Source organism: Lemur catta, chromosome 13 (assembly GCF_020740605.2).
Source record: "Lemur catta isolate mLemCat1 chromosome 13, mLemCat1.pri, whole genome shotgun sequence".
Lineage (NCBI taxonomy): Eukaryota > Metazoa > Chordata > Mammalia > Primates > Lemuridae > Lemur > Lemur catta.
Genome location: NC_059140.1, coordinates 22,278,208 through 22,305,635, shown reverse-complemented (window position 1 = coordinate 22,305,635; position 27,428 = coordinate 22,278,208). Strand labels below are relative to the sequence as shown.

Sequence of the window (27,428 nt, the reverse complement as noted above, 5' to 3'; positions counted from 1 at the left end):
TGAAAATCCAAATATATTTCACCATACCTTGCATAACACAGTGCTTATGTTGTAGAAAAGTAAGACTCAGAGTCAAGTTTTAGAGTTTATTAAGGTAAGGTTGTTTGCAAGAAGGAATGAGGAGGCGGCCCATACAAACTTGTTAGGCACCCCTGCCCAAAAAAAAGAGTGATTTTTCTTGAGATACATTAAGTCACAAGGACCACTAATCATGGTGAAATGTTACAACTGTTCAGAATGTTTGGTTGTGTTAACTGAGGATAACTACTGATGTCAAGAGCTTTCATGAAAGTACAACTAACATATTTTGGAAAAAGATCATGCTATTTATCCAGGGGAAGTAAAATATTACAATGTTTCTAGTTTTCTGGGGCTTTAACCTTCCTTAACTAGCAGTTTTCATGACATATAGCTTCATCTCTTATGGGCAGGGCTGCCTTCACAGATGTGCAACTTACGCTCTTAAAAGGGCCTGGCACTTGCTTTAACATTCTGTTGCCATCATGATTTCTAATAAATTTTAAACAAAGAGCTCTGCGTTTTCATTTTATACTGGGCCCCACAAATTATGTAGCTGGTCCTGATTATGAGAGCTGATTTCATCTTTCTTCATCATATCTTACGGGGTAAAACATCATTTTCACAGGATAAACTATGGACCAGGTTAGGGGTAAGGGCTGTGGTAAGCTGAAGAAGCTTCTGGCCAACTCCTTTTATTTCAGGAGGCTAAACTTAGTATGGTAGGAAAGGGAAAGAAAGCGCATAGTTTAGGAGCAGGCAGGGGCTACTGACAGCTAGTGTTTCTCCATTAATAACAGCAGCTGCTACTACTTCTGCTACGCCCACCACTATATCAAGCAGCTAATATCTGCCAGGCTCTGGCTAAGCACTTTATGTTCATTATTTCCTTTAACTTAATCTTCTCAGCAACCTGCAAAATGAGTATTATTTTTATAGATGAAGAATCTGAAGTTTCTAGTAATTAAGTTGCCTACCATTACAGAGCTAGTAATGGTCTTTTCTCATTCACTGTCTTTCTACTCACTTAGGAAGTAGCCAGCCTATCTGGTCTGTTGTTAAAATAGAACTTGAATTACTGATTTACCTACTTAAAAAGATATATTCGTGGGGAGAGGGCCATAGACTAATGCTTATAATTTTTTTTAAAAATTCTACTTTTGTACTTATATACAACATTGTAGACTGTATTGTTCAATACTTTTTAGATATACATCTTTTTTCTTTTTTTTTTCCATCTATGAAAGCTATCTGGACAGTATACTAACACCGGAAGTGTTTTCCAGGGAGAAATGGGTACACCCTCCTCCTTCTCTCAGAAAACTATATCAACAAACAGTCCTATCTATTTTTTAAACCTCAGCCAAAATGACATTTTGTTCATTGTTTATTTCACCTATTATTGTTTTCCTAGCTTTTATGGGTGATTGTGTTCTGTCATAATTAAAAAAGATTATCCATGTGTTCTGTTTTAATCTTGCATTAAAATAAGGTTTTTCACAAGTTTGTAAATATATAAATTCTATTCTGGAATAACCCCAGTTATGTCTCCTGCAGGAAAGCGTCTCCAGCAGCTCATGTCTCCAGGCTTAGATATAGTTCCCTGTGGAATCACAAGTACATTCCCCGGAGGGCAGTGCTCTACGTACCTGGAAATGATGAGAAGAAAATAAAGAAGATTCCGTCCTTGAACGTAGATTGTGCAGTGCTCGACTGTGAGGATGGTGTGGCTGCAAACAAAAAGGTAATGACATGATTTTAGGATGGGAAAAAGGAATGGATTGAAATTTGGTTCTCTTGCCTTGGCATTGCTCCTATTTGGAAAGATTCTACTGTACTTATCTTTTGCTGATTACTAAGTTTTTTGACCTAGCCCTTACATGGGTTTCAAATGTGTGTGTCTCTGTTCTCTGAGAGAAAGGAAGAATTCGACCAAAATATATTTTAAAATTATGAACTTCAGTAGATGTGGCTATGTGTGTATAGATAAAAAGATAGGCAATCAATTTTGGCCATGATGCTGGCTGCTGTAGGTAAATGAGTTATATAATGCTAGAATTGTGGTGCAAATTTTTCAGGCCAATAAAATGCAACTAAGAATTTATTTCTTCTTTTTTACCACTAGGTATATTAAGTAGTGGTCTTATCTCTTCTGGGACAAGTGCCAAGAAAATAAATGGTAGCCTTCCACAAATAAATCACCATTTTCCCTACTTAACTATAGGGAAACTACACACAGAACCTTAGGGTTGGTTGTAGCTTCTGGCTGATTTCCTCATGGCCTGACGAGGGAAATGAGCCTTAGAAAATATCCAATTTGTAAACAGGTACAAAAGGTTCTTACTGAGTGGTTGCATAGTGGGTGCTTTTTGTTTCATTTTGTTGTGCTTAACTTTGTTTTCTATGTTTTTATAATGAGCGTGGATTTGTTCAATAATTAGGTGAAATATATAAATGATTATAACAATAACTTATGATTGTATGGAACTTTTTTAGTTAAAAGCATGCATTCACTCAACCTTTATCTACAAGGCCCTAGACAATAAGTTGGGCTGGGAATGGACTGTGGAGCCAGCCATCTGGATTGATGCCTATTTGGATAGTTTCTTGCCCCAGGTGATCTGAAACACCATGGCTGTACTATACAACTTTCTGAATTAATTGCTTTCCTTGGAGATTCTAGCAAACAAATATTTGCCTTAATTAAAAAAAAAAAGTTCATTTCCAGCATCTTCGTAATGGTCAAACCAAAGCTTTCCAAGTATTTGGAAAAGGATTAGAATAAGCATGTGGAATCTAAAGCCTCTACTCAACATCTTTGGCATGTACCAAGGAAAATACAATTAATCTTTTTTCTCCCAGAGATTAAGGTAAATAAGCCTTTTTCTGAAGGATATAATGTGATTCCAGTATACGCCTTCTCACAACCCATGTAGTGCACTCTAAGATTAGATACTGAATTGTAATTCCAGTTGTGTGTGACTTACGGCAATTCAGTTTACTTCTTTGCCTCAATTTCTTATCTATACCGTAGGGATGACAATATCTTCTTTTGTCAGGGACAGGGATTATTATGAGAAAAAAGTTGATAAAGTGCCTGGGAGTAACTTGATTTCTTATAGGAAGTAGATTAGATAAATCCTATAGTAATCATGATTAGAGGGCAATTTATGTTAGAATTGTAGCACAGTGAGCCACTAGATGCCCTGATAAACTTAATTATATTTCTTCACAAATCTTGAGGCTGTCCTCCCATACCCACCTGAGGATGTTTCCTGCCACCCAGATGAGTTGGAAATATGGTCCATTCTTTCCTTCCTGTTTATCTGTGTTCTGAAGCCATCCTTATACCCAGAGTAGTAGCAGCTGAGCTACTTAGGAGAAACCTAAGGAAGAGAAGGGGAGAGAAGAGTTACTGGCCAGTGGTGCCTGCCATCTTGGAGTGTATGTCCACACAGGGTCTTTATTAGGACATGCCAATTCTCCAAACACAACTGAACTTGCCTTAATTATTAGACACACTCTTTTATGCATGCTGAGCTTGGAGTCAACTAAAATTTTCTTCTTTACCCACAGAAAGTTCTGGAAAGCCAGGCTGGTACTTGTAAAAAAAAAATTAAAAAGAAAAAATTTCTATCCAGGACTTAATGTTCATTTCATATATATCATTTCATGACCTTTCAAAGTCTTTTTAGATTTTGATTTCATCATCCAACATTTATATCACCTGAGAATTTGACAAGCACACTATATGAAAATTTATCAAGTTTCTGATGGAAATACTGAAGAGGTTGGAGCCATATGCTGTATAAGCATGCCACTAAAAACTTCTGTTCAAGTTTATTGAACAAACATTTATATAAGGCTGACTAAATGCCAGGTGCTGTAATTTGCCTGACAACCCAATGAGGTACTATTAATATTATTACATTCCTTTTACAAATAAGGAAACTGAGGCACAGAGCAGTCAAGTTCATGAATAATACTAGGAATGTGATTATTCAGTCACCTAACTCTCCTAAAATCAAATCTTTTCATGAGATATATTATGAGATTTTTATCAAATGCCTTTTCAAAATGAAGATACATTTTCGATTTACCTGTCTAGAAATACTTTCTCACCCTGTACCTCCGCCTAACCAGAAAAATGAGATCAGGTGGGTGAGCTGTGTTCTTAAGGAGCCCCATGTCAGCACCTAGTAGTTACCACCTCTTTTTGAAGTGCTAGAAATACCAAAATGGTTTGCTGAGAATTTTCTATGTGGTAGGTGCTCTATTACATATATTATTATTTACATTGTCTCATTTACATATATTATTTACCTATATTAGTTCTGTATATTATTTATATATTATCTTATTTACGTATATTATCTCATTTAATCCTGATAGCAAAGTTTTGAAATTTGTTCAAGGTCACATTGCTATTTATTAAATGGCAGAACCAAGATTCAGATCTCCTAGAATTTTTGCCAGGAATCAGCCTCCAGCTCACCTATTGGCATATTCCATCATTCCCTTTTTCCCACTTCCTTGCAAAGCTATTGACTTGACTTTTCTTTATCTTTGTCAACTTCCCGTTCTCTGTGATTTCTCAGAGGTTAAGGGAGCTCTGTGTTTACATCTGCAAATTCTTTCAGTGTCCTGGGTTTGTAATTCATTTAGACCTAGGGACCTCAATTCATTTGAAAGTCCAGATAAGCCTGAAACTCCTCACATATCTCATGTTCTTTTTTCTTTATTGAAGTCACTTCTTAAAGTTTCTTATTTGAATGTTATTCTTCTTGATGGAGGAGATAGAAACCATTTTTAGAGAGCTTATTTTTTAGTAAGAAGAAATCCATATTAAAATTCTCATTTCAGATTATCTAGTTGTGTAATAGTTTTGCTAGACTGAACTATCATTGCCTAATTCAGGTTTCTTGAATTATTAAAACCTAGTCACTTCATTTTATATCTCTTTATTTTTTTATTAATAGACTAATTCCATATTTCATTTGATTGACTCTCTGTGGAGTGTGGGCTTATAATGAAAACAATAGGAGTTTCCACAAAGCAGTTTATAAGTATATAATATGTTCCAGCAGGCTCTAATCCTGTCCTGCTAATCCAATTTGTGTTTAAGTAGCTCCTTCATGTCAAGGATGGCACCACCAGCTCACCTTCCCAAGCATGGATGATGGAAAGACTGTCTCTATTCTCCTCTTATTTTCTCCTTTTCATTGTTAAATGAATGAGGAGGTATGGGGCTGTCCAAGCCACTCTTTGCTGGGCTATGGTAAAAATAAGCCAAGTAATGCACAGATTTCTGGTGAATCACCATGACACTGGGCAAGCCCAAAAAAGTAGGAGTGGAGGAGGTAGAGGCAAAGTTGCTATTTCTATTCAGTAAATATTTAAATAATCATTTAAGTGTACGTAATATTTACATTTAAATAAATACTCAATATTAAATACTGAGTACCTACTCAGCTGGACAGCATGGCAGGCAGGAGGGATACAAAGATGGTGGCAGATCCCCAGCCTGGAGGAGTCACAAGTTGGTGGAGACAGACAAAAAGGTAAAGTTATAATCCAACAAGACAGGTCTGTAAGAACACATTCTTTTTTTAATCATTTGGTCCTAAGTGGCTTTTAATTGCCATTTTGATCTCTTGCTTGAAACATGAGATACAAAAGAGTGCTTCCCAAATTCTATGGTGAGGAAGCAATTTGGTTATTTTTATTTGTTTCCCTTCCTTTCTTCCTCCCTTCCTTTCTCCCTCTCTCCCTTTCTTTCATTTCCAATCCATTGTAGAACAATACTTCTTTTTGTAAAATGCAACAAAAATGAATTGCTATTTAATAGAAAAATTAAATGCTGCCTGGGTGTCATAGCAACGTAAGTGCTATAGAAGTTTCTAAACTCTTACTCTCCTATATTGTACTTACCACATAGTGGCGTGGTAAGATTTCATGGACCAAGAGTGGGCCACAGACCATACTTGGAGTAGCAGCGACTTGGTTGCATTAGGAGTTTATGGTCATAAGGGTCTTTCACAGACCCTTCAGGAAGCCAAAGGACTGACTCTCATAGGATAATGTATTGGGACAGCAGGTTTTCTCTATGAATGTCATGAAGTTTGCTAATTTTGCTATTTTTTAACCTTCTCCCTCAACTATAGTAGACAAATAAAAGACTGTAGAGACAGAAAAATACCACTTTTTCCCTTAAGCTCCTTTATAGATTTCTTAACATGAGGGGGCAAGATACAGCCATCTTAGAAAGATCTTATTTATTGTTCCCTCAGGAAACCAGAGAGACAATTATCTTTCTTAAGCTGCTAAGCAGTAGATTTTTACTTTGCATCCCTCCCTGTGCTGGGGACTTGAGCAGTTCTCCCTCAAGCACCTGAACGAAAAATGGAGTAAGAAAAAGACCAAGGAAGGCAGCAAACTCCGCCTGTGAGGGTGGGAGCCTGGGAACAGTGCAGACCAGGTGGGCGCTGGGCTGGGGTCTAGGCACTGAGCAAGACCCACTTACAGTGAGCTTTCCCCACTGTGGGGAACTAGGAGGAGGGTGGGGTGGGGGTATCTGGGGAGAGCCGGAGCCACCCTCAGTGGAGGGCTGGAGGGAACCGGCTGGCCAGGTAGGAATTAGAGTGGTAGCTTTCTTGCCTGCCACCTGCTCCATGTGGCAGAGGACCCAGGGCTGCCAGGAGGCCTTCTTGTCGCAGCTGCCCTCTCCCGTGAAAAGTGAGAGGAAGCTATTTGTCTTCTAAGCGGCCGTCAGAGCTTCAGCAGCCCCCAGCCACCCCTCTGGGCCGTGTTCTTTGAATGCTTCTGCTCCCTCCATCAGTCTTGGATATCAGGACACCCCCAAGGTCTAGTGTGGAGGAGACAATTGGAGGCCACATTGCCACCATGTTGCCAAAGTGCCTCTTCCCCAAACAATAATTCCCACAAGGACTCCTCTGCAGAACCAGGGAGTCATTCCATTTTCGAGTGTGAGTTGCTTGTTAAGAAACACCAAATATCAATCAAGATTATTGGCCTGTTACTACTCTTTGATTAATATAAATATGACTTCCTTGTACTTACTGTTTTAAGCCAGTTAACTTTTGGGTTACTCTGTAATGCCTTTAATTGCTGTACAGATGGAAGGTCCTTTTCCACCTGAGTATGTGTATTCTTTCTAATTTGTGCCCTCTCATTTACACTTTTCTTGTGCACATGCACACACATACACACGCATACACAAGCATATAGACACTAAAGCCCCATTTGTACTTACATATGTATACCATACACATACACAAATCCAGTTGGCTAAATTTTAAATTCCTCAGTGCTGTCACTTTTGTTGAAATGAATTAGTAGAGTGGCTAGGTGTATTCTCCCCACAGGGAGACAGCTAACTGATGTGCAGTGAATGATTAAATGTGCACAAGGGCGTGGGGAGCTAACTCCTCTTCAATAGGGGTGTGAAATTAGGATGGGAAGGCTCCTCTCCCAGGTGCCTTGCCTTTATTAAAAGACTTAAGAGCTTGGGAGATTTCTTCAATAGGAATTGGGATATCTGTGAGTCTTTCTGGAACAGTATGGAAAGCTGAACTGTGCTTGGGAACTCTACAAGGTCTTTTTGATCCTTAAAGGTTCTGATATAAAAACCTATCCAGGCTTTTACAAAAGTCGTAAAGTGTTTTCAGTCTTTTTTTAATCTCTTCATACCCTTGAATAACCTTTCCTCTTTTGAGGGGTAATTGTTAAAAAACAGAAAACAAAAACCAAAAAACTTTCCCCTCTTCACTGTTTTATTTTTCAAACTAGGCATCTTCTTAATGCAAGGATTCAAATATCTCTATTAGGGTCATAATAGTCAGCAATTTCCACTTAATGAGCTCAACAAAGTCTCTCTACAAAGAGATGCAGGCTTTAAATTGCCAGTTATTTCTTTTCCTGCAATTCCTAGGAATCCAATTAAGTAAGACTGAGTATGATCTATAATAGGGTATATCTGACTACAGAAAGCCCAGGCCTAGGCAATAAAACAGATCTTTGAGCTCCAGCTCAAAATTAAGATTTTAAAAAACGAAAGAAAAGATCCCAGCTTAAATGATTCGAAGCTTTATTAATGTGGGAACTGTAGCCATTTTCTCTAAAACGAAGTAAGAGATAGCTTGGAGACTATAGTGAAAATCATTAAACTTACTCCAAATTTAGCTACTAATTAAAATCTCTTCTCTTTTATGGTGGGACCAAGACCACAGGTGATTTTCAGAAAATAAATCTAAGAGATTTCAGTTTGCTAAATCTCTGTAACCAAGTGTGTATAGCCACTAGCAAAATAAAGGGGATCTAGCATGAAATCATGCAGAGAAACGTGCTTTATATTAAAAACCAGTATATTTTTCAAGTTTTCTTATTTCAGTAGCCACAGTTCATAAGAAAGTATTAAATACCACTGTGGGGCTTTTGTTTGTTTGTTTGTTTGTTTGAGACAGGGTCTAGCTCTGTTGCCTGGGCTAGAGTACAATGGTGTCATCATAGCTCACTGCAGCCTCAAACTCCTGGGCTCAAGCAATCCTTCTGCCTCAGCCTCCTTAGTAGCTGGGATTACAGATGAGTGCTGCCATGTCTAGCTAATTTTTTTATTTTTGTAGGAACGAAGTCTCACTATGTTGCCCAGGCTGGTCTTGAACTCCTGGCTGCAAGCAGTCCTCCCACCTCAGCCTCCCAGAGTGCCAGGATTATAGGCATGAGCCATGGAGCCCAGCCCCACTATGGTTTTAGTAATAAATCAGTGGATATATTTGATGGTTGTGGTCCCCAACCTGTGGACTGTGGCCTGGCCTGTGGACTGGTACCGAGCTGTGGCCTGTTATGAACCAGGCCACACAGCAGGAGGTGAGCAGCAGGTGAGTTAGGGAAGCTTCATCTGTATTTACAGCTGCTCCCCATCACTTACCATCCTCCCTCTGCCCACCCCCACTCAGTCTGTGGAAAAATTGTCTTCCATGAAACTGGTCCCTGGTACCAAAAAGGTTGGGGATTGCTATTTTATGGCATAATTTAATATTCTGATTTAGACAATTAAGAAATAATATTGTACTTTTGCCATGTGTTTTTAAATACATCAGCACTTCTCAGGGTGGTGATAGTGGTGGTGGTGATGGTGGTTTAATTCTTATTCTATACTGGTTATGGAGGCTGAGGAAGATAGTGTTTTATTGATAAAAGAAGAAGAAAGTATGGCTTGTCAGGGGCAAATGCCAAGTCAGGAATTAACCCAAGACATAGTCTGCCTTTCTACTAAAAATACTCTGTATCAAATATGTTTTTGTAATTTTCTTCATGTGATGCAATTGTGATAGTCATTTATTGGTCAGAAATTAACCTCCTGAAGTTAGCAATTGAATTGGGCCCTGAATTCCCAGCCAAGTCTAATCTAAGAAACAGCATATTCTTAGACAAATTATTGATTAACTCCAGATAATTAGACCAAAAAGACCTCCCTTTGTCAGAAGAGTTCAAAAGCCTCGAAAGATGAGCCAGGAAGCTGGCCTGAGATAAAAGGACACTTTTGTCTTTGGTTTTCCAAAGACTGCTCAAGTTTTCCCATTGGAGGGTGAATTTTTGGATTCTCCCAAGGTAGGAGTACAAAGCTAGAGTTGAACATGTAGGCATTCTGAGAAGCATTTCATCTAACTTCCCTTCCACAGTATCAGGGGAGGCTAATAATCCAGCCTGTCTGGATTATTAGCAGGTCTGCAGGGCAAAATGTCAAGAGTGTTTCTTTCCGAGAGCTATGGATGGATAGACACACTGGGGAAGGCAAAGTAGAGAGTTAGGGCCAATAAATGGAAAAAAAAAAAAAAACTGTTCCCCATAGTCAGAGCAAAGGGAGCCTGAAGTGGGTATGGAGAGCCCAAGCTTGGAGTTAAGATATGAGAGGCTTAGGGGAGAACTGGATCAAGTGAACTTCCTCTGATCAGGTCCCTAGGATGGGAGCTAGGACTAGGCCTTTTCATATTTTTGCTGGAGAAATGCTGTGCACAACAGCCTTCAACTTTGAGGGTCAGAAGGGGTATGAGGATTAACACACTAACACACCTCCTTCCTGAGTTTGGCTAAAGATGGTGGTCTTCTTGAATTTTGGCCCATTTCTAAGCCAAAGGCAGTTTCCCACAATTATTCTTTCTAACACTGCCCCTTCCTAAGGGGGCCAGGCCAGGCCTTGGAGCTGACCGTGGTGCTGAAGGTGGCCTGAGAATAATGATTATAGAGAAAATTTAGCAAGTATTTCCTGGGTGCCAGCACTGTTTCTGAGTGCTTTGTGTGGATTAACTCATTGCATGCTCACAGCAACTCTATGAAAGAGGTGCTGTTATTATCTCCATTGACAGATAAGGAAAGTGGATTACACAGAGGTTAACAAACTGGCCCCAAGATCACACAATTAAGAAGCAGGGAAGCCAGGCAGTCCACACCCCAGATGTGCATTTTTGATCACTACATTTGCTAATTAGAATTATTAACAGAGCCATACAGAACCTGCCGAAATTTCACTTGTCCAATATTCTAGCAGAGAAAAGAGCCAAGGTTCCCCATCTCAAGTTGCCAGGCAGGTTGCTGTGGGTTGGCATTTTGGAGAGCCAGACACAGTAGTGAAGACTACTTGGGTACAAGCAAAAGTGGGCAGCCCACCTACTCCATCAGAACAGCCATCACACCTTAATGTAATGACTTGTTCCACATCTGCTTCCCTGGTAGAATCTTGGCTTTGCAAAGAGGATACCATTCTATCTCTCACAGTTTGCCAGAAGTGCTGGTACATAGTAGGTACTCAGCAAATATTTAATGAATAAAGTAGTTGCATCTGATCAACATATGATAACTGTTATTAACTTACATATTTCAGCATTAATAGAAGCACCATATTGTAACATTTTAGTCCTTTTGTAGTTTGTATTCGTCATGCCCCATTTGGGGGTTTATATAAAGTTCAGGGTACATCTTAATTTCTTATAGATGCATCTAAGAGATAAAAATGGAAGAAAGAACTAAAGACATGACCTGGACAATTTAAATGCTTGAAACGTTTATGACTGAATTTTTGTTGTATGTTAGGTTTAGAATTCTGTGCTATATTTTAGATTTGAGATCTTATAGTATCTCAGAAAAGTAGCTCCACTGACATGAAAGTCACTGTGAACTATCTCGTTTTTAGAGGGTATATATATAAGCGTTCTGTATTAACAGACCTTGTGGTGGCAGTTAGAGCATATTCCAATCAAATTTCCTGTTTCAGAGCTGAGTTTATTGCTATTTGGTATTTGATTTTAGTCAAACCATGTTTTTGTTATGCTGTATTAACATGTAAAAGGTTTCTGTGTCTGCCATGTTAACTATTTTCCAGTGTGTGTTTTTAAACAACACTCCACAGCTGAGCTCTTGGAGGACCAGGCCTATTTTGACAGCTCCCCTTAGTCCATGTATCACCAAGCTCATTCTCTGCCAATATGTTTCACATGATTTTGTGGACATGTGTAGCGCGCCTGTGCAACTTGCAAACACCCATACATTATTACAATAATAATTGGGTTTTGATGCAACTGGAACTCAGTACTACCAAGCTGCCAGCATTTCCTTTTGGCTACCAGTACTAGGCAAGAAAATTATAGTCTAACTGTCTTCCTGTTTATTGATAAACAAAGTGGCCAGCCCAGCAATGGAGCCTGATTAGCAGTTTGCACCCTTTGTGAAAGGATAAACAGAACCCTACTGTTTTCTGTGTTTGACTGCAATTTGCATCTTTAAAGAGGTTGGACTGCCCTGAAATTCATGTTCCACTTCCGAGTGCCTGAATATTCTTTGATATGTTACATGTCAGCCTCCTTGTTTTCTTCTCCTTCATCTTGAAACAATATTTGCCAGTGTTTCTCTGTTTCCATCTGGCTTACCATAAGCTTCCCCATAGTCACCTGTCTGAAGGAGAGGAGAAGGGGGGAGGGGTGGGAGAAGAAATATGTCTCTCTTTCACTGCACTCAAATTTTACATTCCTGGAAGGCCCTTTAATGTCATCTCTATTCCCTTTTTGAAAAGAGAGTGATACAGAAACGAAAACCCAAAGACCAAAGAGAATCTGCTTACCAATCTCTTTGGCCCACAGGGTCATTTTTGGGCTCCTTCTCCCTCCCTCATCTTCACCCACCCACCAAAAATTGCCTTTCCCCTTTGTAAAGTGAAATGTGATATTAGCCTTCTACCCCAAGTTTGATGTAGTATTCTATTCTGAAATTTATTCTAACCTAATTAGGTTCTTAACCTAAATGGTAACAGACCGAATAGTTGCCTCCCTCTATAATTATTTTCCAAGGAAAGAAATGAAGATCATTTAAACTTGAATTTTCATGATGTAAAAGAGAGCATTAATACATATAAACATGCATTAATCTGTTTAAACAAACTTTCCCCATAATCCTTACCGTATGTAAACAACATTTGTTCTGCCTTAGAGATATTGCGTGATTGGACCCACGAGACTCCAGTTAGCCCACTGAACAGTTTCTTTTTATAACTTCAAAAGAAATGTTATATATTTATTGAAGGTTGTAGGGTGTTAAGTGTAGTTAGACATAAATTGTACCTCAGCTATTTCGTTAATGCCAATAGGGATTAAATTAGATTTTATAGCCGTTGTAGAAGTCTATTTGGTAGTTAACAAGTGGTATTTTTAAATCCTGGAAAACATAATCCTATTATAAAACAGGCAACTGAATTAACATAACCCAGGAAAGGACTCTTCATGGATTAGCATTTTTTTGACAATGACAAAGAAAATCATCAAATTCTATGGGGTTGTTACATGCTTTTTTCAAAAGTAAGAACAGCCAGTTGGGAAAAGGGAGCAAGATAAATGGCCAAACATGCTATTACTTAGAGACTGTGTCTTTTTAAAGGGAAGGGCAATAGAGGCTGGGAAGTAAAGCTCAGTGTGACCTTGTCTACATTATCTGCACATGTACTAGTGTTTGAAATGGGGCCTTGCTGATTTACATGTGGGCACCTCACCTTCGGTTGAATATAGTTATTTGTATTCAGTAATTCCCTACTCCTGGTTTCCTTATATAGTCACCAAAGAGCAAAAACGTCACTAATAATATGAACAAAAACACAAATTGATGTGTGAATAAATTTCTGAACTTTCTATGAAATCGGTAATTCTTTTTCAGTTATTGTTAGACTCTAGAAACTGAGAATTTTAGAGCTGGAAAGGCCCTTGACATTTACTTAATTTTTATAGTCCTATTCCAAGTTTTTATACACACATACACACACATACACCAGCATATGAGTGGCCTTTTTGTTTTTTAAAAAGAGCCTTCCTTAAGTCTTAGCTATTGGTTTTAATTTGTTGGTGAGGGTGATTATTAGAGCTTGCAGGACTTGCCAATTTTCATTTGCACGGGTATCATCTTAGCAGATAATCACATGGGTATCAATCACTGGCGTATCATTGTGTTAGATAATTGCACGGACATCAATCACGTGTGTATCTGGAGCAAGTTATCACATGGGCATCAATTTCATCTATCTGGAGGAAGGTAATTGCATTGGAAGCAGGGAAGGGTGTTTCTGCATGGCAGATAATCACACGGGGATCAATCACGTAGGTATAGAGGTAGATAATCCTATGCATATCTGTCACGTGTACCAGACTGGCTAATTACATGGATATCAGTCATGTCAATGCCCTGGTTTTCTGGTACAGGTTTACATGTGAAGCAAATGTGTGTTTGCTTATGTGCCCACGCCAAGTCAGGGGCCCACCGGTGGCTTGGCCTGCGGTCCGTAGCGTGGCCTTCCTTAGCAGAGTGCTGGAAATGCCATGTTTACAGATCCAGTTGATATTCTTTTGTTTTAAGGCTTGGCTCCTACTAAATTGGAAATGTTCCTGGGAAGAATGTGAATGAGTGTGGAGGACAATTGTGGTTTGTTCCCCTCTCCCACTCATATCCATTTTTCCTCCTTCATACCTCGGCACCTGATTCCGTTCTTAGCTCATGTGGTTTGGGTGTGGCTGCACCCCCAGTGGAGTCTGGGACCCAGGGCCAACCAATCAGTGAGCTACATTCCACTGGCTACAGTGATTAGCTCAGGCCAGGACACGTGCCAGCTAGTCCAATCAGAGTGAGTATCAGACTTCTGCAGGAGAAACGAGAGGGAGACTGAGTTCTTTTATCCCTGGATCTCACAAGGAAGGTGGTGAGCCTGGCGCTGCCACAGCAGCCATCAGTGCTTGGGGGACCCAGGCGTGTCCAGGGCCTTACACATGCAGCCAGAAATGAAGCCTCCTGGAGAAGTTAGGGCTGAGAGGTGGAGAGAAACCCGTCCTGAGGATGTTGCTTGTACCTGATTCCAGCAGTGCTGAAGTGAGGTCTGTGGCCTGAAATGCTCACCTGAGCCAATAAAGTCCCTTTTGGGTTAAGCTAGTCAGAATTGGTTTTTTGCACCCTTGCTTCATTAAGAGTCCTAATTGATAGGATAATTTCATCTGTGCCTTTCCTGAGAAGAAGGCTTAATAGGAGTGGGCCCACCAGAAGGAGCAGCTCTGAGGGCAGAAGTGAGGGCAGAAGGGGAAGCTGAAGCTTTAAGAACAGTCACCATCGCCCTCAGTCTGGGCCTGGAGCTGTGCTTGGCAACCATCACCAGGCCTCCCCCTTCACCTCCCTGTTGGAGTGCCCCAGTCTCCTGGCCTCTGAGCATCTGAGCTCAAGCTGTGAGGAACAGTTATTAAAGACTTTTAAATGCAGGCTTAATGTTTTCCCTTTTCCACCTGCCTATTCTTATTACTTTGATATTTATCAAATACAATGTACTAATTACACATTAATGTTAAAGTGCCTTTTCCACCACCAAAATAAATGAAAAAAATAGGTGTCCTCATGGCAAGAACCGTGTTGTTCTAAGGCATTCTTTTATTGACATTTTAGTAGCTAGGTAGATTTTTTTTTTAATCAGCCTGAATACTACATCTGATGATTATTGCTTTGGGAAAGAGCCAAAAGTTTTGGAAAAGAAAATAATAGAGAAAAAAAAAAAGAATTCTTGAAGTAAAATTTACCATTCTCCTAATTAAAATGTTTCTTAGAAGAACCAAATGGAATTTATATGTTTTGTTTACAAAATTGTATGTGACAAGCAGCTTGTGCCTTTTCTCCATCAGTTTGTATTCTTATTGATACCATCACTTTCTGCATATGCTCAAGTTTGAAATCAGAAGATAGCATGACAATTCATAGAAACACCTAATAAGAGAACACAAATCACTGAAATTTATTTAGGATCTTTAGTCAATTTGGGCTACTCTAACAAAATACCATAGATTGGGTGGCTTAAACAATAAACATTTATCTCTCACAGTTCTGGAGTCTGAGATCAAGGTGCTGGCCAGTTACTGGTGAGGACTCCTTTCCTGGTTTGCAGTTGGCCACCTTCTTGCTGTATCCTCACATGGCTGAGAGTGAAATTATTCCTCTTGTGTCCTTCCTTATAAAGGCATTATTCCCACTTGTAAGGGCACCACTCTCACTTATGTGGGGCTCTACCCCATGACCTAATTACCTCTTGAAGGCCTCTCCTCCTAATACCATCACATTGGAGATTGGGGGTTCAATATAAGAACTGGGAAAGGGGAGATGTATTCAGTCCCTCGCAATCCTAAAACCTCATTTTAATTTAATAATGCCAAACTCCTTTTTGATGTTATTGGTAAACTTTAGAGATGGCAGAATGTACCATCTCTGGTTGAAATTCACCTGTTTAGGGGGGGTTCAGACTCCAGTTGAAGTTCACGTAAACAATAGGATGGCTAATAGTAAAAAGGGGGAAGTGTAAATCTTGACTCATTCACAGACTAATCATTTCCTAAGTCCCTTTCACCAGTGAGGTACACATGTTCTCACTTGCTACAGATAAATATTTGTGAAATGAATGTATGTATGAATGAATAACTGAATAAACTGTTGGTCTCTGGCTGGAAGACATCCCAAGAACTTAAGATGTAATATGAGAGTTGTACAATTTATTCTCCACTGCAAGCTTCACATGTGCTCCTCCCTCTGCCCAGCATCCTCGAGTCTCATGGGGAACATCCTTCCTCAGGAGGCCTTCCAGGACCCCTGAGACTGAGTTATTTCTCCTGCTCTATGTGCTGCATGTGCTATGTGTACTTTCTCTTCTCTAGCATGCATCACAGCTCCAGTACTTGCACAGTGCTTATCTTTCACACTAGACTAGAAGCTCCACAAGGGCAGGGCTTGAGTCTATATTGCCAGCACTCAGTGCTGTGCCCAGCATGAGCCACTTTTGTGCTCCACGTGGAGGTGGCAGTGGTATGATCATGGTGGACTCTCAAGATCTATTCCATTTCCCTGCAATCAAACATCCGATAATGCAGTTTGGGCAACTCAAGGGCTAAGTCTGACTAGGGCTAGCCAATGCAGGGTAATTTAGTCCTCCTTGCCAGCGATTACTTTTCATCACCAGCGAGATACGTGGAATGGCTTGCTGAAGGTTTCTAGTAAACTTTACTCTTAAAAGAGAACCATGGAGAGTCAGTCTTCTTTTTCTGCTAACAGTGACAAAGGGGCATGTTGCCACATTCACTACTAAGGACAGCTTGCCCTAGAGCAAAGGTAACATTGTGGGTGGCCAAGTGAGTAGAGATTTAACCAGCATCCTTGTTAACATTGTTAAGCTGCCGGCTTTACCACCCCATCACTGTACATTGTCACATAAATGTCCTTAGTGTTTAATTAAGCCAGTCTGAATTGGGCTTTCCAATCTTTGCAGCCTAATGTATTCTAACTGAAATAGAACTGCTATGGAAAGCATATGGGCTTTAGTGTCAGACAGATTGGGTTTGACTCTTCTATCAATGTGTACTTATCTGACTTTCCTAATAGGTGCAGTGGAGAAAGTAATACTTCTCACATGGGGTTGATGTGTGGATTAAATGAAAATATGTATGTAAAACACTTACTGGAGTGCCTAAAGTACTCAACAAATGTTATTTCTTTTCTATTAGGAGATATTTCACTTGTTGATTTTGAGGGTCCAGTGGGTTGAATTGATCAACAATGAAATGAATAAATTCCCAGGTCCTTTGCACATGAACTGTCAAGTAGTTTTCAATCTAGTATGGGAGTCAGACAGACATTCACAGGCATAACTGCAGTGGGGTTTGATAGTAGCCCCAACTGGAGAACAGTGTCCGGCTGAAGGAAGGGAACTGTACTGCTCAGAGCACATCTGAAAGCTGGAGTTCAGGTCTTGAAGCCATAGACTAGAGGACAGGAAGAAGTTAAAGATGCTGAGGATGTTGTTAATCCTGAAGAAAAGACTTGAAGCCAGAGAAGAGGGAGTTGAATTGGTATACACTCCTTCAGGGGGCAGAATGAGGACAGACCCCATCAACAAAGGACTCGGATATAAATTTTCGCTCAACAGGAGAAAAAACTGTCTGAGAATTAGCAGTTTGTAAATGGGAGAGCGTGAGTAAAGCAAAGTAGAGCCTCCCCCTTCCCCAGCAGCCACTCATCATCAGCAAGTGCCCCTGGGAGGAGTTTGGGCCATGAGACCCCCAACGGCTCTTACAAAGATCTGGATTTGACATTGAACTATTAACAGACTCTTGTGTGGACCACTGCAGGTGGATTTAGAGAGCTTCTCTGTTGGTTGTGCTATTGCTATTGTTTTTCTGATTTCCACCCATCCTTTTTCTGACTTCCTCTCCTGTTGCCACCATGACTACCACCCCACCCCATCCCCCAAACTGACCTTTCACCTCTGTTATTTCCATGCTTCCTTGATTACTACAGCGATCATATATGTACAGACACAGTAATGGGATTTGTGTGGCTGCAGTGCAGTTTTTAGGGAACTGAAAGACCACCTGCTCTACAGTCTTTCTGTCTGGGCTGCCATGATACCTAAAGTGTCTCCATTTTCCTCATCTATCTAGAAAATACTTGATAAGATGTCAGTATAGTACTTGGTAAGTTGTTAATATATTACCTGGCAGGGATACCATATTAATGCCATATGCTTTTTTTTTAAAATTGTGACAAAATATGCATAACATTTTTAACCATTTTTAAGTGTACAGTTCAGTGGCGTTAAGTACATTCACGTTGTTGTGTGATCATCACCACCATCCATCTGCAGAACTTTTTCATCTTCCCCAATGGAAACTCTGTCCCCATCAAACACTAACTCCTCCTCCCCCAGACCCCTGGCAATCACCATTCTACATTCTGTCCCTATGAATTTGCCTACTCTAGATACCTCATGTAAGTGGAATAATATACTATTTGTCTTTTTGTGAACTGGCTCATTTCACGTAGCATGATGTCCTCAAGGTTCCTGTATGTTGTAGCATGTATCAGAATTTCCTTCCTGTTTAAGGCTGAATGATACTCCATTGAATGTATACCCCACATTTTGTTTATCCATTCATCTGTTGATGCATACTTGGGTTGCTTCTACCTTTTGGCTACTGTGAATAGTATTGCTATGAACATGAGTATACAAATATCTGTTTGAATCCCTGCTTTAATTTCTTTGGCATATACCCAGAAGTGGAATTGCTGGATCATCTGGTAATTTTATGTTTAACTTTTTGATGAACTGGCATACTGTTAATACCATATAGCTTTTTAAACTATATGTTAACCAAGGTGAAAAAAACCAAGTTAATTTTGATAAGAGAATCAGAAAATGTAAGTATCCAGGGCCTGTTGAGCCCTGGAAGTCATGGATAAAAACAATAAAAAATGAAATAAACACTCCTGGTGAGAAAGGGAGAGGTAGGGACAGGAACCTTCCACCACACCAGAGTGCCCTGTGTTGCTCATGCACCCTCAGGGCACTAGCACTGGGAAGAAGGAAGGGTAAAGAGGAGGGGGCCTCAGAGGGAGACTCTACTGAGTGCCTGCGGGGATTATTTCTAGGTGCTTTTGCATCCATTAACTTATTTAATCATCAAAACACCCCAGCAGGTGCCCTTATTTTTATGGACAAGTCTTGTCAAGTACTTAACATTTTTAATTTTTATTGCTTTTAACAGCAATGAAGAATATCTTGAAAAGGGAAGAAATCATTCTGAATCCACCAATCTCACATAAAATTCATTTCAGTACTACCCTATTCTTTTCCAGTCTTTATCCATTTGCAGCCATAATTTTTACATGGTTGCATTGTTATAATTTTATATTCTGCTTTGTAAATTGCTATAAAAATCTTTGTATTTATTATTTTAACAGATGTGTAATATGTATCAAATGATTTCAATTCAGTTAATGATTCCCCTGTTGCTAAATATTTAGACTATCTCCATTTTTCACTATAATTTTATAATATTATATAACTTAAAATTTTATAATTTTAGCAATAAAGAACTTCACATATATAACTGTTTTCTTTCTTTCTTTCTTTTTTTTTTTTTTTTTTTTTTTTTGAGAGACAGAGTCTCGCTCTGTTGCCTGGGCTAGAGTGCCCTGGCATCAGCCTAGCTCACAGCAGCCTCAATCTTCTGGGCTTAAGCGATCCTCCTGCCTCAGCCTTCTGAGTAGCTGGGACTACAGGCATGCACCACAATGCCCAGCTAATTTTTTTCTATATATATTTTTAGTTGTCCCGATAATGTCTTTCTATTTTTAGTAGAGACAGGGTCTCGCTCTTGCTCAGGTTGGTCTCGAACTCCTGACCATGAGCTACCTTCCCGCCTGGGCTTCCCAGAGTGCTAGGATTACAGGCGTAAACCACCACACCCGACCAACTTTTTTCTTTTTAAAATTTTTTTTTTCCTTTTCGTTTTCTTTTTTTTTTTAGAAAACATTTCTGGCACTGAGATTACCAGATCAATGGGTAGAAATATTTTTTTGGCTGTTATATATTGCCAAAATGTTTTACAAAAGGGATATTTAAAAAATTATTTTTCAAAGATGGATAATACATTTTCAGCAGCGATATTGGGGCATACCAGTGTCTCCATGTTACATATTACTTTTAACTTTGTTTTACTGTTTATTATATGTAAAATTATACTTTATTATTGCTTTAATTTGTTTTTTTAATTAATTGCATGGTTTTCATGTGCTTAGTAAGTGTGTTTCCACATATATTTTGTCTCTTTACACTCTTTGCCCAGTTGTCTATTGGATGATTTTAGAAGTATTGCATTGTAATCAAAACCTGAGGCACCAGAAGCAAAGGTGGATTCTGGTCCTACCTTTGTTTGTTACTTCTTTGATCTTGGACACATTATATTTCATTTCATTAAGCCTCAGATTTTTTTTTTTAGAGATAGGGTCTCTCTCTGTTGCCTAGGCTGGAGTGCAGTGACACATTCATAGCTCACCGCAGCCTCCAACTCCTGGGCTCAAGTGATCCTCCTGAGTAGCTAGGACAACAGGCGTGTACCACCATGCCCAGCTAATTTTTAAAAATTTTTTTAGAGATGGGGAAACCGCAAGTTTTTGATCTTGAAAAACAGAAACAATAATAATACCTACCTCACTGGATTATTGCAAAGATCAAATGAGATAATGTGTATGAACCACTTTAGCACAGTCCCTGGCACATAGAATATGCTCAATAAATATCGGATATCTTCACTGTTATTACTTAGAGGCATTCATCTACCTAATTTCTCCTCTTCTCCTTTATCATATTCTAAATCTTCTGTTATATTACCTCTCACCATTGGGTGGTTGAGTTGCTGGGAATTGGACGTAAGGGTGATGGGATTTTTGCAGGGCAAGCCCTGCCATCTGGTTTGCACGTGGGATTGATCTGGTCAGACTAAACAGCATTTTCACTACAGATGGCTATATCTGCATCCTTGTGTATGTGAATGATGGTCCACAGCGGAATTGCAGGCTTGGAAGGATATACAGAGACCCCATTTTAGCCACCCCAGTGCTTCCAGTTAGCACTGGTGTTCACACAGGATTGTGGAGGTAGAGTTACCCCATTTGCAGTGATATTCAAGGAGGAAAGTAGTCTCATCTCCAGCCAGTTCAGCCTCCACTGCTAATTCCTGTGACTGATCTGCTACTGCAGTTGCAAACCACATTCTATTAATTTCTCCTCACATAGAACAAGAAGGGCCGGAAAGTCCAATCCACATCTATTCAGCGCTTAGCAGTTGATAGATGCTTTCTATGTGCTTTCTTACGGAGACTTGGCCCCTGGCATGGGCATGATGACTAATCCATGAAGGTCTGATTTAATGCAAAGTCTATTAGGTAACATTGAGCTATCTATAAGCATGGGGACCCAGCACACCTGTGTTCCTAGCGGCCAACAATCACAGGAGCCAGAAAGTGGAAGTAATACAAGTGCCCACTGACAGATGAATGAATAAACAAAATGTGATATATATGTCCCTAAAAAGGAAGGAAATTCTGACACATAGCTACAACATGAATGAAACTTGAGGACATTATGCTAAGTGAAATAAAGCAGACACAAAAGGACAAATACTACACGAATCTATTATGTGAGATAACTAGAGTCGTCAAATTCATACAGAAAGTAGAATGGTGGTTTTCAGGGGCTGAGGGGAGGGAAGAATGAGGAGTTGTTTAATGGGTACAAAGAAACAATGGTGATACAGCACCTCTTGTATTTTCCTGGAAAGAGTTGGAACCCATTCAACTAAGTGAAGTGTCCCAAGAATGGAAAAATAAACACCACATGTACTCACCATCAAATTGGTTTCACTGATCACCTAAGAGCACATTTAGGAATAACATCGATCAGGTGTCGGGCAGATGTGGGTGGGGGAGGGGATGGGTGCACACATACATAATGAGTGCGATGCGCACTGTCTAGGGGATGGACATGTTTGAAGCTCTGACTCGGGGGTGGAGGGGCAAGGGGAATATACGTAACCTAAACTTTTGCACTCCCACAATATGCTGAAATAAGAATAAAAAATAAAAAAAAATTTAAAAAATGGGTACAGAGTTTCAGTTTGGGAACATGGGAAAAATGTTCTGGAGTTGGATAGTAGTGATGCCACTGAACTATACACTTAAAAATCGTCAAAACAGTAAATTGTTAGGTCTGTTTTACCTGTTATATAATATATAACAAGTATTATACCTAATATATTTAATAATATTTTTTTAAAAAGGAAAAGAAAAATAACTGGCTCCTAATCAAGAATTTAAAAAACACTTAAAAATAGCAGTAACTTACGTGAGAAGGTTACAACTCAAAGCAGAGGAATGAATTAGGTTAGATTGTAGCTTAGACCCAAGAAAACCAACTCTATCAGAAGTGTAGGAACTTAAAGTTCCCTATGGTTGTGGCAGACTTGAGAGGGGCTTAATATCCATTCTCTTGGCAGAGGAATAGTCTCCTGGGTCTGTGTGTGCCGGTAGATCTCTGGCATATAAGCGGCTTCAGTCCCAGAGATGATATCAGGAATTTATAGATTTACAAGCACTGTTGAAGTATTTGAGATGGTTGTTTGTTAGGTCAAGATTTTGAAGGACTTAAAAAGAAAATGAATGTGTTAAATTCATAAATATAGTTTTGAACATTTAAGGGAATTTAATAAAGTTGTAAATGGTGTTAGTTGACCTTTTAGCTTATTTAAATCTATTCAGCATAACATGATCAATTTTATTTGTAAATAGAATAATAAGATTGTAGGCTGAGCACAAAGGCCTAGGGAAGATGGATTTTTGAATTGGTAGCAATTGATGGTAGCATTAATAAATTTATTATTAATTTTAATATTAAATTAAAAGTAACCTACATGATCTTTTTTGTGCACAAAAGCTGCCCTGGTACATCAAAAAACTCATATTGACAGCTCCACTCCTAGTCCTTACTACTCCGAAGCATGGTTGCTGACTTATTTGTGGGTTTAGTCCACTAGTACATAAATTCCTAAAGGCCAGCAGCATGTTCTTCATATCCTATGTACCTAGCATAGCCAGAGGCACACAAAAGACACTGGATAGGTGGGTTGGGGGAAAAGAAATGCTTGAAGTTATGCAGGTGCTATGCTTGTTAATTTTGTACACACGCACTTTCCACGTACCTGCAACATCTATTTTGATATCTATTTGGACATTTGCTAGATGAAGCCATCCATTTATTTTAATGAATTACCATAAATATATTTATTATATGATAAGTATAATTCAATAAAGAAATTATGAGGACCATTTAATTTATTTAAATTAAATATTTTTTTATTTTTACCTTCCTGTAGGGACCTTATTTAGTAGTGTCTACACAGTAGGTGTTCAGTCCACGTTTGTCCATATACTCTCCTGAAAGCAAATGTTACTTTGGTGAGCCTTCCTTCCTGAATGGCCAATGCCATGTGGAAGACCGCCCTCCACCACGCTCAAGATCATATTGTCCAGAGATACTTCATCTGGATGGAAGCATCAAGATTTCAAGCTTGGTAACAAATAAAGAGAGGGTTCCCAGAGTATCTTAGAAAGGTTGGGTGAAGAAGTTCCCTTTCTGTGAGACAGAGCTGTGTCTTCATGCCTGGCTTCCTCTTTTGGCACCTTTCCCCTTGTGGTGGGACAGACCCTGAAGTGAAGAAAGGGACGGCTGCAGGCCCTTGGCTATCGCACTGTTACTGATTGGCTGTTCTCAGCAATTCTGCCCTTCCATCGAGGGTGTGATGGCTGGCGCCTCTGGCAATGAGCTGGCTGCCAGGGCTCCATCTTGGCCTTTCCTTGCTGCCCTCCTTACTGCCCTCAGAGTCTGCTGACATTATTACCAGTGTGACATGTTCCTTTTGACCATGATGAAAACTCAGGAAGACATGCCAGTCTGGCATTGAGAGGACCTGAAGGAGCTTTAGGAGAGAAACATGAAGCTGGATGAAGCCACCAAGCAGACTTGTCCTTAGGGAATGGGGGCTTTGGCTCATTCATACAGACTAGTGAGCTCAAAACTCTCAAGAATAACTTGTGCCCAAGTTTTGTTGGTCAGTGGAAATGTCTATTCTATGTTGGAGTAACATAGGAGGTTTTTTAAATTTTGGTGTAACATTGTTGGTGAAGTCATACTAGCTAGATAAATGACTTACTCAGGAATTCATCACACTGTGAAGAGGAACCACCATCTGGCAACACAAGGCTATCACTAGAGGTGACAAAGGTGGGCAGAGTTAAGTGCAGTCTCTCTTCTCACAGGGCTTATGGCTGGTGAGACAGACATCAGTCTATTGGTCATTCAAATCAATGCGTGGTTGTGAACTGATGGGAAGACAAAGTACCGGATACTATGAGAGTATAAAAGAGGACTCCAGGCTGGAGAGAAGGAAGCCTTATGGAAAGGGCATTTGAACTAGGGTCTGAAGTATGGGCAGGAGATAACTAGACTAAGTGTCAGGTACAGGGGGAAGTGGAGCAGAGAGAGAGCTTCTGGGTGGAGGGAGAGGTGTGTGCAAAAGACCAGTGGCAGCAAGAAGTTGGCACTTCCAAGGAACTGGGGGAAGAGCAGTTTGGCTGGAGCACCCAGAGCCCAGGATCATGCAAAATGAGTCTAGAGAGGCAGGTAGCGCTAGATGATGCAGGATGTGGATGAGAGTAAGGATTTTAGATGTATTCTAAGGGTAATGGAAGGCTACCATGGGTTTTAAGCAGCAGAGAGATTACAGAGTACCATTCTGGATGTGACAGAATGGATTTGATGGAGCTGGGCAGGAATGGATGGGAAGGCCATCTGCAGGCTGCTATGATGTTAGTGAGAAGAGAGGAGTGTGATGAGGAAGACAGATGATGTCAGAGACAGAACTCCCCTCCCCTCTCCTCCCTCCCTTCTTCCCTCTCCTATCTTCCCTCTCCTTTCTTCCTTCCTTCCCCTCTAAGCATAGACACCCTGTCTTCTCTAAAAGGCAGAAATGGATTCTTTTTCTTAGAAGACCTTTCCAGTTTTCTAAGTACAATTCCTTTCTCCTACCCTTATCAGGCAATTCCTCAAAGAAACAGGAGCTTACAATTCTATGCCAAAAAAATTTTAGGAGAGCTGCGTTCCAGTTCTGAAGGAGCAAAGGGCCTTGACAAAGGCATGGACCCTCTGTGCCACTGTAAAACCCCTACATCCAGGCCCATTAGAACCCCCAAAGTGACCTGATTTCCATCAATCCCAAAGCCAGCCAAGCAAGGTCACGTTTATAGGACGCCCTCCTGGCGACAGTCCGGAAAACAATAAAAACAGATGCAGACCCCGCTGTGGTACAGAAGCCCACTTTGGAAACCAGGGGGTCAAGTGCCCATTATCCAGGTAAGCAGCTCTCCCTGGGAGACCAAAAATGCATGTCAACATGCCAAGTGGAGAGGGGCTGGAAATCACACGGGCCACCTGGGAAGGGAGGCCTCAGCCAGGCAGTAATAATAAAACCGGACAATGCCACAGCGCTGGCGTGGCTCAGCCAGGAGCCAGGGAGGGACGGGGGTGGGAGGAAGGGCCTCCCTTCCTCCAAAATCAATGTCCCTGTTAACTTGGGCAGAAGAAAATCTGACAGCTCTGGAAACCTGCCCATCTGATGAGAAAGAGGAAGCTGAGAAGCGGTTGGAGCCGGAGAAAGCCCAGAAATGGCAGGCGGGATCAGTTGCCCATTGGGGACCTGGTGGCAAGAGCTCTCTGCTCTGCTTTTACTGATGCCCAGGAGGACAGGTGACACTGCCAGCCCCCACACGACCTCCAGCTGCCTCCCAAAGCAGCCCGCACCTCTGGTGATCCTGGCTGGATCTGTTTTATAAAAGATCCCCGAAACAAGCAAGCACTCAGCTTCTGAACCCAGCTCCCTGGGGGCTATTCCGTTTTGTTATCTGGGATACACCTAACCAAGAGGCACCTGGAGTAACTGAAATCCACAGAGAAATAATAGTCTTGACAAGACGATTTCAGTGAAAAAACACCCTTTGTATTGATAAAGCGATACCAGCCAATTGGTCCATGATATTTATTTAAGGTCTCTTGTATGAAGAGAGTAGCATGAATCCACAGACCTTTATCCACAATTCCAAAATCCAAAAAGCTCTGAGAACCATAAGTTTTATCATAAGTTTGTAGCCAACTCATTGGGCAGCAAAACCTGACCTAAACTGATCTGAGACTATTTATAGACATCATTCCCCTCAGTGTGACTATTCCTATTAACACATTTTGCTCCAGGTTTTTTTGGGGGGGGTGGGAAGAGGCGGGTAGAATATTAAATAGACTGTCTAGTACCATTTTACCTCTTTAAAGTCCAAAAAATTCTTAATTCCAAAATACATTTTTCTCTAGGGTTTTCTAGTAAGGGATTGTAAACTTGTTATGGTTTTGAGGACTTACGGTCCAGTGGAAAAACAAGAAATCCCAGAGAAGATGCAGTAGAACCCTTTGTACTATAAATAGTTCATAGATGTATAGATGTTTGGGGTTATGGAATTTCAGAAATTCCTTTTTATATAGTCTGAGTACAGATATCAATGGAGATAGCCTATGGTGAAAAAAGCATGAGTTTGGGAATCAGAAGGTGCCTGGGTCATTAATTGCCCACGTGGCCTTGGGCAAGACTTTTCTTGTCTTTGGACCTCATCCATAAAATGAAAGACTTGGACAAGATTTCTGTAGACACTTCTGGTTTTCAGATTCCATGTTCTATGACCTATCTGTAGGGAGGGGTAAGGGACCAGGTAGCAAGAAGCTCAGAAAAGGTCTCTTTTCTCCATGAAGTGAGAAAAGGAAGAACATAATCATATGCTTTGGCCCCTTACTGGGGATAGAAATAACACAAGCTGGTTAACTAGGGTTCGGTGACTCATGCCACCGGTTAGGGAACTACTCACTGGGTGCTGGGCAGTCAATACACTGAAGACTCTGGATGGTAACAGCCCTGGTGACGAGTGAGGCCGACCTGTCGTGCCATGGCTATGACATCGCATTCTGCTGAAATCGATTTGGCTCCATTTCATGCATACCTAGCAGATTTACCAGATTGTGAAAATGAATGTTTTCTATGCGTGTGGCTGATTTTTGCATACATCTGTTCACTCATCTAAACCTTAGTTACATCCTGCTGAAGAATGAAAGGCTATAATTTCTTCTTTTTTTAATCTGGAGTGGAACAAACACCATGATTTCTGCTTTAAAATTCTGCGCCAAAATGGTGAACCACTTTCATTATTGTCTCAGGAAGAAAAAAATGAAGCGATACGGTCATGTTTTCTTGTGGATTTGCGAACAATCCTGACCTTAATGGGGGTCTCATGCCTAAGAACATGGTCCTCAGAATAGAAATATCCAGTGGTATGCACAGAGAGTATTTAACCATATTATTTGCATCTGACACTAGTTAAGCTCTTGCTGGCTTGTCACGTTTCCATTTTAG

The 27,428-nt window shown here is 40.3% G+C and overlaps 1 protein-coding gene across 1 annotated transcript in view; it reads left to right on the top strand.

Moving 5' to 3' along the window:
* The first annotated feature begins 1,575 nt into the window (after nucleotides 1-1,575).
* Nucleotides 1,576-27,428, top strand: part of CLYBL (citramalyl-CoA lyase) — a 96,359-nt gene continuing 70,506 nt past the window's right edge. Inside the window, exon 1 of the mRNA XM_045567219.1 lies at nucleotides 1,576-1,762. The gene's annotated coding sequence lies outside the window, so the exon portion shown is untranslated. The remainder of the gene's footprint in view (nucleotides 1,763-27,428) is intronic.